The 9,442-nt window shown below is 53.2% G+C and overlaps 1 long non-coding RNA gene across 1 annotated transcript in view; it reads left to right on the top strand.

Annotated features, from left to right (window-relative positions):
• The first annotated feature begins 2,491 nt into the window (after positions 1–2,491).
• Positions 2,492–9,442, top strand: part of LOC117803394 — a 9,378-nt gene continuing 2,427 nt past the window's right edge. Inside the window, exon 1 of the long non-coding RNA XR_004627218.1 lies at positions 2,492–3,294. This is a non-coding gene — a long non-coding RNA (uncharacterized LOC117803394). The remainder of the gene's footprint in view (positions 3,295–9,442) is intronic.

The following is a 9,442-nucleotide window of genomic DNA, read 5'->3' as shown; positions in this document are numbered from 1 at the left end:
CCCGGGTCTGGGATGGGGACGGGGACGGGGATGGGGACGGATGTCCCACGACTAGAGAAAGAGCTCCTGCAGCCCACCTGAGTCAGGAGGCCCCCCTCCCTGCCTGGCACTGCCGCCCAGCGCCCTTTCCCCAGGGACCTCACCTGCTACCCCCAGGGCCTGCTCTGGAAGGTACCACACAGGGCCCCCCCGGGTCTCCCTGCAGCCAGCCATCAGCCAGGAGAATTTGTTATGCTTCATCCCTGCCGTCCTGTCTTCCCATAAAAATACCGCCAACCGGGGCGCCTGGGTGTTGTTAAGGGTCTGCCTTCGGCTCAGGTCATGATCCCAGCGTTCTGGGTTCGAGCCCCGCATCGGGCTCCCTGCTCAGCCAGAAGCCTGCTTCTTCCTCTCCCACTCCCCCTGCTTGTGTTCCCTCTCTCGCTGACTCTCTGTCAAATAAATAAATAAAATCTTTAAAAATAAATAATAAAAGCTTTANGCTTCTTCCTCTCCCACTCCCCCTGCTTGTGTTCCCTCTCTCGCTGACTCTCTGTCAAATAAATAAATAAAATCTTTAAAAATAAATAATAAAAGCTTTAAAAAAAAATACCGCCAACCCCAGGAAAAGGCCCTTTCACCCCTCCTCCTGCGCACCACAGCAGCCCGCTCAGCAGCCACGTGCCTGCTCCCCCTTCCTCCCTCTTCCGTCCTCCCTTCCTGCAGGCGGTGGGCAGCAGCTCTAAGGTTGAGGTGTGACAGATATGACAGATGCCAAGAGGCCCCCCCCTTCCCTGGTTACCCTGATGAACGCAGACAGAGGCCGCCAGAGGCCGGGAGCATCTCTGGGGGCCGGCACCCTCCAGATGTGTGGTTCGGCTCCCCCACATTCATCACTGTTACCCTGCATGGCCTCTCTGTTAGTGTCGGCTTCTCTAGGGAACCTTCCAGCTGACCGCCTCTCAGGAAGCCCCGTTCCCCTCGGATCAGCTGAGCAGGGAGAGTTCCCCCAACTTCCGACCTCCTTCCCCAGGGCTCAAGGCCCCCTGTCACCCAGAGTACCTCCGGCGTTTGCCCCCCGCCTGCTGGCAAGAGAGGACCCCCCCACAGGGACAGGCTTCATCCTCACAAGCTACATGGTGGCGGGAGTCAGAGACCCCAGGGCCAGAGATTTCCCAATCCTCCAGGTCCCTGACCAGCCTGAGCACAGGGTGAGCGGGAGATGAGGCTTCCCAGCTGCCCCGCCCCAAAAGGGAGGAGCTTCTGATTACAGAGGAGAAGCCCCCCACCCCCACCCCCGGCCACTCGCACCTGCCCCAGCGGCCCGGTCGCATCCTGACTACAAACAACCTCACAAGAGACCCAGAGCCGGAACTGAGCCGCTCCTGAGCTCCCCACCCACAGAAAACGCGAGGCATAACCAAGGGGTATTGTTTTTAAGCCAGCGAGTCTTAGGGTGATTTACTTTCCAGCAGTAGATAACCAATAAGACCGCCTAAAAGCTGAGCGTCCCTGGGCAGTTCCTTGAGTGTCTTGAGCCTCAGTTTCCCCTCTGTAAAATGGAGATCTCAGGTGTCGCTCACAGAGTTATGGAAAGGATTAGAAATAAGACCCCGCATGAGGCAGCAGGCCCCTCCCTTGTCGTGGCTCAGTGTTAATCAGATAACGTCCGGTGCCTCGTTTGCCCTTGCCTTCCGCAAACACGTGCTGGGTCCTTCATGGACAAGGCATCAAGCCGTCCTGTGGTCAAGGCAGGCCAGCCCCTCCATCCTGCTGGCAGGGGCACGTTTGCCGTGTGGCCAGGAGCTGAAGCCTTTCAGCTGGCACACACAGCTGGGTCCGCCACAGGCGGGCTGGGGCCTGGGGCCTGGGAGGGGAGGGGGGTGGTCCTTCCATACCTTTTTGTTCCTTTTCAGTTTTGAGCTGTGTGACTGTGCCATCCACCTGACAAGTAAGTAAGTCAAATACTTACAAAACCAAAAACTAAATGAATCACAACAGAGTGACATACGGTTCAAAAGAATAAAAACAAGGTAGTAAGCCCAAACTGGAGTCATTTATGCTAAGCGCCAAGGCACCAGACCACGACTTACCTCAAGGACGGTTTCAGCTCTCCCAGAGATGGGATCTTACACCAGTCAATTGGGAATCTCCTAATCAGCACTAATGAGGTCGTCGGCCTGATAGACCCTGTCACCCCCTAAAGGAAAGTGACTTTTCCACAACCAACCCACTGTTTTGCACGGAATAACTTTCCTGCTCCCGCTTCCTTCTGCCTGTAAAAGTCTGTTTTTGCACAGCTCCTTGGAGCGCCTTTCTTTCTTTCTTTTTCTTTTTCTTTTTTAAGATTTTATTTATTTGACAGAGAGAGCGAGCGAGCAGAAGCAGGGGGGACTGCAGGCAGAGGGAAAAGCAGACTCCCCACTGAGCAGGAAGCCCAACGAGGGACTTGATCCCAGGACCCCAGGATCCTGACCTGAGCCAAAGGCAAACACTACACCCAGGCACCCCTTGGAGCTCCTTTCTATCTGCTAGATGGGATGCCGCCTGATCCAAATCAATTTTGCTCAAATACACTCTTAACTTTTTACATTGTCTCATGTTATCTTTGAACGATACAAATCTCAGAAACTACACCCGTGGGGTGCCCAGCTTCATTAGGGCGCCTGGGGTACCGTCCTGGAGCTAACTGTTCACCTGCCTCCCTTCCCCACCTTGAGAAGCCCAGAGCTTCTGGTCCCTGAGAAACGTGACTTTCTGGTTTCTTTCCCCAAGGTCTGTGCCCGTCAGAAGGCTGTTGAACTGGCTCAAGAGCATTCATCATTCTTCTGTGACAGCGGGAGGACCCCAGCTTCGCCCTCAGTACCTTAGCCGTGGACTCAGACCGCAGGCTGTGCGTGAGGCTCGAACACGCAGGTGTCATTCTGGGCGATGGCAATAAGAAACCAAACACGGGTCACTGACGACCTTGCACTCCGGCCACCGGAGAAGAGCGGAAGGAGGGATAGGGCCCTTCTCATCGGGAGGGCCGTCCTCATCACATCCGGAGGGGCCTGGAAGGTGGCATGCATGTGCAGGAGAGCCCAGTGGGGGCCCAGCTCTCCACACACGCCCAGTGGAGCGCCACGCCCTGCACGCATGCACAGGCCTGCAGATGCAAAAGGCCTGGCGGGAAGGAAGAGCTGGGTCAGACCTGTAAAACTGCCTGAGCTTTGCATGCACTCCGCTGATCGACGCACAGTCCCATCAGGAGAGGGTGGAAGCCTTTGGGGACGGCCTCCGCCCCATTGCTGGCTCACAGGCACCTCTGGAAAGGTCAGTTACTTATGTATGTACGTATTTATTTATTTATGAGAGAGAGAGTTCAAGTGCAAGTGGGGAGGAGCAAAGGGGAGAGAAAAAGGGGAAATAATCTGAAGCAGAGTCTGCACTGAGTGGGGAACCCTAGTCGGGGCTCGATCTCATGATCTCATGACTGGGAGATCACGGCCTGAGCCGAAACCAAGAGTCGGTTGCTTAATCGACAGAGCCAGCAAGGCACCCCTAGAAAGGTCTTAAAAGTCAAAACAAGAAGACAAAACCGAGCAGATAGCAGCAGCTTCACACCGTGGGGAGACACTCCACAGGATTCGTCCAAGCCTAGGAACACACAAAATCCAACAACAAGCGTGGCACGGGGAGGGACCGGAATCCAGACCTGGTACGACGTATTAGCTGGAATGTCCTCTTGTGGGGCGCCCGGGTGGCTCAGTTGGTGAAGCGTCCAACTCTTGGTTTCCGCTCAGGTCATGATCTCAGGGTCATGGGATGGAGCCCCCAGTCAGGCCCCATGCTTAGCACGGAGTCTGCTAGTTCCTCTCCCCCTCTGCACACACGCACTGTCTTTCTCTCTTTCAGATAAATAAGTCAATAAGTAAGATCTTTAAAAAAAAATGTCCATTTGTAAAACAAAACAAAGCAAAACAAGTGATAAAATAAGATGTCCATTTATTTGTCAGTAAAAAACATTAGGAGACATGCAAAAAACCCAGGGCACCTGGCCGGCTCAGCCAGTCAAGGATGCAACTCTTGATCTCAGGGTTATGAGTTTGAGCCCCATGTTGGGTGTAGAGATTACTTTACAAAAATTAAAATTAAAAATATTTGAAAAAAATTATGAGATGTGCAAAGAAATAGGCAAGTATTGATATGGGAAACAAAGGCAGAAGAGATCTAACTGACAGATCCTACTGAGGCCAGGCCATGTTACAGGGGCTCAGTTCTTCCCTAAAGTTTGCAATCTGAATTTTTTCAAGTGCATTAAAACGTATTCCAAGGAAGAGTCCTTGGGAACTGAAGAAAGAGCCTACTGAGGCCATGTTCCCAGAAAAGTAAAGAAGGTTCATTACCAAATGCCCCCCAACTCCCGGGTGGCCTCCCATGCAAGATATGTCAGAGGTTCCATGAGTCAAAATCAACTGGAAGCGTCCCTCAAACAAAAAAATTGCTATTAATCAAAATCCTGCCTTCCCATGAAGGCTTTCCTGCTGTAAAAGGCCCTGGAGGGATGCTAGCTTCCCTCCCCTTCCCCATCACATCCTAGGCTACCGATGTGTGCCTGGTGAATGGACTGAAATACCGTGCCATACCGTCCTGTGTCCTGCCATTTTTAACCCATGGAAAACACTAGAAAAATTTTACAAGGGAAAATTACTGAATTTTGTAGTTTAAATAGTTAGTAGAGGACACTGACAGAAAGCAGTAAAGATAGAAATCCATCACAGTCTAAGAGACATTCAACACATGTGGTCCTTACAGCCAACTTCCCTAGGAAAAGGTCTCCGGTTGGGTTTTAATTCCATTGGGTACTGGTTTCGGCCGGCTCCAAGGGGAGGTCCCTTGGCCAGAAGTGGCTAGACCAGGGATGTGGAGGGGATCACATTAGATCAATAACGAGGAAACCTCACACAGGAGTCTTAAGACTGGCAGCTGTTCTGGTGACTTAGGTGACTGTCCCGTGCCCAGACAATTTTGTATAAGGACAGGAACAAAGAAAGGACATCAAGTTTTGGGGTCTTACTACCATTCCGGCCAGGATACTAACTTTCAGCCAAAAGGCAGGTTTTCTCCTCCCTGTAGAGTAGCCCGACAGCTAAGAAAGAATTCTTGAGATGTCTTTGGTGCAAAAAGGTGATTTTATTAAAAAACAGGGACAGGACCTGTGGGCAGAAAGAGCTGCACAGGGGTCATGAGGAGTGGCCTATTATATACTTTCAAGTTGGGAGGGGGTTAAGGATAGCGTCAGCCCCTAAGGAATTTGGGAAGCAAGATTTCCAGGACCTTGAGGGGGCTAGTTATTGTTGGGAAAACGTCATTTATTACCGTCTAATAAAACCTGAGTCATGAGACCCTTCAGTTCTGTATCGATGGGCCGTATGCTTGGGGGATGATTGCCAACACGTATCTCGGGGGGTTTAGAGATAAAGGAAGTCTCCAAAAGAATTTTTATCTGTTAAAATAGACCTACACGATGGGGGTGAGCAATTGGGCTTGGATTGCCTTTTGCCCTTAGCAAAGTGTCAACATTGAGGGAGGTCAGTCCCTAGAGGAATGTCACTCTGCCTATTTCAAGGACTTGTCAATGGGCTGTAGGTAGTAAGGAAATTTAATTATTTTTATTCTGCCTTGGTTTCCCACATCATTATGACACATTCTGAAAAAAAAGGAGTGAACAGAAACTCACCGAGAGGCCCAGATGTTGGACTTTGTCTTTCTTTCCCTCCCTTTCCCTGTGCCAGTTTCCAGGGAAGAGGCCCTGATCCTGCCAAGGTCCACCCCTGAACCTATCAACCTTGGGGAAGGGGAAGGGGGGGCAGAAAAAATGTATAATGACATCCCAGGTAGAAACTACCTCCTTGGCCCCATATGGATGAGGCTCAGTCCCCAGAAAAATAGAAAGGTCATTGATTCCAGTTCAGGTTGTGAGGTTGTGTTAAAAAAAAAAAAAAAAAAAAGAGGCATTTTAAGAATCTATTGGAGAAAAATTGTTTGGACTGGCCCAGCGCCAAACAGGAAGTGTTAGGAGTGCTCCACCAGGAGCCAGGGGCAGGACTTACATAGAGAAAGTGCAGAGCAAAGAAGGGAAATCATTTCCTTGGCTGTAGCTTAAGCCTGGTTGGCTTTGTGATCGTCGCTCTGGCTTTGATTTCATGACCTTGAGCCATGTACAGACTTGGATTTTGGCCACCACGGCATTAGAACCACATCAGTGTAGTGGCCTCCTTGTTTGACTAATTGAACAGTGGATACCCCAAAGGTGTCTGCCCCCTTTGCTCCTGATGGAGAGCAAAATACGTGACTCCAAAATATGCGAACTTGGTATGTCAATTATTTTGAGCTGAAGGCAATTAAAACCCAGCAGACTCAAGAAAAACTTTTACCTCTCCCTTAACTACCTGAAATTTTTTAGATAGGGGGCCTGGCCCAGAAAGAGAGCTGTTACCAGAGATAACTTTTTATCTGAAAGACCTACCTGTATGAGGGCAACAACCCAATTACCAAGCACCCACTCTCTTGCCCCCTGAATCACCCTCCTCCCCTCTGGTGCACACCCCCCACCCCTTCCTTTGCTTTGGAATGTGTGGAAGCCTCAACCGACCCTGTCCATAAGTAATTAAATTTGTTTTCTCCTGTTAATCTAGCTTGTATCAGCCCGCCAAAGAGCCCAGGAGGAGAGAGGGAAAAAATTTCCTCCCCTACACTTCCTTTCTGAACAGGTCAGCAGTGATGCCCCAGGAGCCCAAAGACACTCGGATTGCTCTGCTCCCTCAGAGGAGGGAATTCTGCTAGCCATTTCTTTTTTTTTTTTTTTTAAAAGATTTTATTTATTTATTCGACAGAGATAGAGACAGCCAGCGAGAGAGGGAACACAAGCAGGGGGAGTGGGAGAGGAAGAAGCAGGCTCATAGCAGAAGAGCCTGATGTGGGGCTCGATCCCATAACGCCGGAATCACGCCCTGAGCCGAAGGCAGACGCCTAACCGCTGTGCCACCCAGGCGCCCCATGCTAGCCATTTCTTAAGAAGGTGCTTTGCAGGGACATCTGGGTGGCTCTGTGGGTGAAGCATCTGCCTTCGGCTCAGGTCATGATCCCAGAGTCCTGGGATGGAGCCCCGCATCAGACTCCCTGCTCAGGGGGTCTGCTTCTCCCTCTGCCCCTGCCCCTGCTCTCTCTCTCTCAAATAAATAAATAAAATCTTAAAAAGAAAGGGGGGAAAAAGGGGTGCTTTGCAAACATTCATTCCCTCCTGGAGAGCTAGAAGGGGGGCATTGGGAATAGGGCCCATCACCCCCAGCTCTTTATGTTATCATGTCTCAGAAGTGACGCCATCATTCCATTTAATATAAATTGCACTCAAAGAAATGGCTGTTGGATCCTCTTTCTTCTCTTCCCTCTATTCCCTCCGGCTGTTCTCACTGATGATCAAGTTTGGGCTGTGTTTCCCTGGGACCTGGGTGGGAACCTTGAGAACAGTCAGGGTGGGCCCTGTGTGAAATGCGCCTCCAAACTTGCAAGGGGAAGACAAAAGAACCAGGAACAAGAAAAATAAAAGGTATTGAAATAGGCTTAGCTACTTTGGGGTTTTCCTTTGTATTTATTTTTAGCAAGGATTGTGTGCCTAACTCTGCATTAAAATAGCTGATGCTACCAGTCATGCTTCCAGGCCCCTGCACACGGCAGCCTGGCAGGCTTTCTGCAGCCCGAAGCGAAGGCAGCTGGCAGGCCTGGCCCACCCAAGCTGGGGAGAGGGCATTTGTTCCACGGATGCCCCCTCCCAAAACCCTGGGCAAGCATGAATGCAAATCGAAGCAGGGCTCATTGGGTATGGCTTAGGCCAGAGAAAGAAAGCTCCCAGGAGGCAGCCATGCTTGAGGGTTTCAGCTTCCAGAAAGCCTCCCCTGCTGACTGTAGCCAGCAGAGCGCTGAGATTCCCCACCGATCACCAAGCCTGGCGTCCCAGCGAGACAGATGTGGCAGGCAGCGCTCCAAGCGCGCCCGCTCCATCGGGGACTTTCCTCAGAGAGCGGGTCGGGGAAGAGTTTCCTGCCAGCAAGTCCCACCTTAAAATGCCTGAATGTGTCCTGTCCTTCTCTCTGGTCCTCAGGCCACCCGGGAGAAACGTGGGTGGCCGAGGAGGGGCTCAGAGGGGGATGGGGGAGGGGACCCTGGCCACTACAGTGAGAAGGTGACAAACTTCCTCCAAGTGTTTCCGGGTTTGGCCCTGGAGGACCTACCTCCACGTGAGACAGAGTCCCTGAGCAGCTGGGGCTGGGACTCCTGGGCGGGAAGGATGCCCTGTGTCCAGGACTCCCTTCGGGATACTGGGGAAGAGACAGTGTGATGACTTCCCTTTACACTGGGGACAGTTCCTTAGCATCGGGGTGTCCTTGTCGGGAACCCACACTCCAGAGGGAGCTATGTCAACCGCCTCAAATCCTACCTACCTATATGCACCGGAGGGGTGTTACAGATGGAGTCGGCAAAATGATCAGCGTTCCAGATGTGACTGGCTGGAAGCCTGAGCAGGCGTCTCTGCGTTGACGGGACCACCCAAACCGCCAGCCCCGCGCTACCGCGTGCCGGCGCCCGTCCTGTTCCCGTGGTCCCCCTTTAGGGGGCGATTCTGTTGGCTGACACTCTAGGAAGAACACTGTTACATTTACTTCCAAGGGACCCTGTCTTGCAAGGCATATGTCAAGACTCTGGGACCTCGCTTGGGCCGCAGCGCGGTGACCTCGAGAGGCTTCTTTAACTTCTCTGAGCTCCGTTTCCCCCTTCTGTAGACTGCAGCTAACGAAGAGCTCGCAAGGTGGTGGGGAGGAGCACACGGGCTCCGAAAGGTCAAGTTTCTGCTGCAGCGCCCTCCCGTCGTGTAGCTGCACAAGGTTGGGACCGTCCCCGGCGCCCCAGGAACGCAGTCCGTCCTTCCTAGCGGGGGCTCCCCGCGCCGCCATTCCTGCGCCCCCGCCCGCTAATCGCCCACAGCTGGTGGCCCAGGGGCCCTCTCCGCCGCCCCCGCTCTCGTCGCAGCCCCGGGTCCCCTCTCTCCCCCGGGCCCGCCGCTCCCGAGCGTCCGCGCCCCACGCGGGTCCCGCGGCCCCAGCCTCCCACGAACAGGGACCGGCCCGGGAGGCGCCCCGGGCTGGCCCCCGGCCCCCGGCGCTGCAGGCAGCTGCCAGGAACCCAAGTATTAATAGGTACAAACTTCCTGGAAAGACTTTCTTCTCTCAGACAGAGGCCCCGCCTTCCTCCGCCAAGATAAATAAATACTGGGCCGCTTCGAGGTCAGGCGGCCGGGACCTGGGAAGTCTGGCGCAGCTCCAGGGCGCCCCGGGAAGGGGCGCTTCTTTGTAAGCCCGGCCGGGGCGCGCGCCCTCAACCCCCGGCCCAGGGCCCGCCTCCCGGGCCTCCCCGCGCCCGCCTC

Source organism: Ailuropoda melanoleuca, chromosome 8 (assembly GCF_002007445.2).
Source record: "Ailuropoda melanoleuca isolate Jingjing chromosome 8, ASM200744v2, whole genome shotgun sequence".
Lineage (NCBI taxonomy): Eukaryota > Metazoa > Chordata > Mammalia > Carnivora > Ursidae > Ailuropoda > Ailuropoda melanoleuca.
This window is presented reverse-complemented; position numbering and strand designations above follow the sequence as displayed.